The sequence below is a fragment of the Saccopteryx bilineata genome, chromosome 12 (assembly GCF_036850765.1).
Source record: "Saccopteryx bilineata isolate mSacBil1 chromosome 12, mSacBil1_pri_phased_curated, whole genome shotgun sequence".
NCBI classification, from domain to species: Eukaryota; Metazoa; Chordata; class Mammalia; order Chiroptera; family Emballonuridae; genus Saccopteryx; species Saccopteryx bilineata.
The window spans coordinates 12238316-12240173 of NC_089501.1; the positions used below are offsets into that span (position 1 = coordinate 12238316).

General features: G+C 34.9%; 1 pseudogene; it reads left to right on the forward strand.

Moving 5' to 3' along the window:
* The first annotated feature begins 1145 nt into the window (after nucleotides 1-1145).
* On the forward strand, nucleotides 1146-1270 carry LOC136316535 (small nucleolar RNA SNORA29; annotated as a pseudogene).
* The last annotated feature ends 588 nt before the right edge of the window (nucleotides 1271-1858 follow it).

Below are 1858 nucleotides of genomic sequence, written 5' to 3' on the forward strand. Positions count from 1 at the left end.
TAAACCCAGGATATCCACAGTCCGGGTTGATGCTCTACCCCTGAGCGAACTGGCCAGGGCCAAGCATATTTTTTTAAAAGAGCTTTAAAAGCTATGTACAAATATTCCAAATGCCAATTTATTTTTAGATTTGAATCATCAAAAATCAGCTTTAGTTTAAATATTAAGATGCTGTTCCTATATTTACACTGCTTTTCTCCCTTATGTTTCCAAGTTGTGAACAACACATATTTAAAAGCCAATGAATAATCAATTAGAATATTACTGCCAGCTTGCATAAGGTACATCTCCTTTCTTGCTCACTCATTAATAAATCCCTGAAGAATGACATTTCTTAGGCATTCCAGGCTACCTCAGCCTTCCACATGCCCCATTAGTTGCTCTTCACCAAGTCAATTTATTTCCTTGACCATATCACCATCTTTGATGTTGTCATGGATTTAAAAACTAGGAGACGAAATTTTTAAAAATAAAAAAGTTCATAAAATTTCAGCTTTTATGTAATTTAAACTAATTTCACTTATTAAAAACATTTACATCAATTCATTTATCTAATGAACAGCTTTCTTCTTTACACTCATATGGTTCATACATAGCACACCAGCCATGCTCTTTGTAGCAAAAAGCATGTCTGTCCTAGGATAAGCTAGAAAGAATCCAGTGTATCTGTCAGCTTTTGTCCTCTCTAATGTCCACTATGAATTAATCCAGCACTCTTTCTTTTTTCCTTATGCAACAAAAACTGCTCTTAGCCCTTGCCACATTTTAAAGAAAAATCTTACAATAAGCGATCACCTCAACTCAATGAGTGACATTGGATTTACAAGTCAAGTCCCTGGAAGGCAGGCCTTAACTCTTGCAATACATGTGCTGAATGGTGGACACAAAGTTATTGTTACATTTATCAGAACTTCTTTGATTTTCTACGTGCTCTCTCCTCTCTATTTCAGTCTCTGTTCTGTACTGATATTTCTTATTCCCACCTTTCTACCTCCTAATACCTTCATTCTCAGAAATATAATTACTAAATCTTTCTTTCATCAAGGCAGCTGGCATTGTTGAACAGTAGCCAGTCTGTCATGTGAAAAGTCTAAGGTAGGTAGCCAGAAGGAGAATGGTGGTTCCTTTTTAATATTGGCAGTTGAATTCCCATTTGAGTATCACGTTTTCTACTAATAATAGATTTTAGTGGCTATGATTATGGGATAGATCTGAGGAGAGAGGATTTTTCTGTGTTTTCCTTCTATATGAAATGGCTAAACAGAAATATATATATATGTGTGTATATATATATATATATATATATATATATATATATAGGCAGTTGAGGTTTCTACAAGAGAAATTGCTTTATTTGTAAATTGAAGAGACATCAAAAAAATGAATTATTTGGCCTAATGAATATAAGGATTAACGGCATTACTTTTTTGTTGCTAAATGTAAATAATTCTTTTTTAAAAAGTTTTTAAGTTGACTTTAATTTTTAGAGCAATTCTAGGTTCACAGCAGTATTAAGCATAAAATATAGAAAGCTGTCATATATTATACCCTACACATGCACAACCTTACCCATTAACAGCATCTGTCGCTGCGTTGTACATTTGTTACAGCTGATGAGCCTACATTAACACAACATTTTCACCAAAAGTTCACAGTTTATATTTTGGTTCACTCTTCATATTGTGTATCATGTGGGTTTTGACAAAAGTATAATATCTACCCACCAATGTAGTATCATTCTGAGTAGTTTCACTGCCTTAAAAACCCTCTGTATTCTGCCCATTAAGACCAGAGCCACTCTAGCGCCTGGGGCAGAGGCCAAGGAGCCATCCCCAGTGCCCGGGCCATCTTTGCTCCA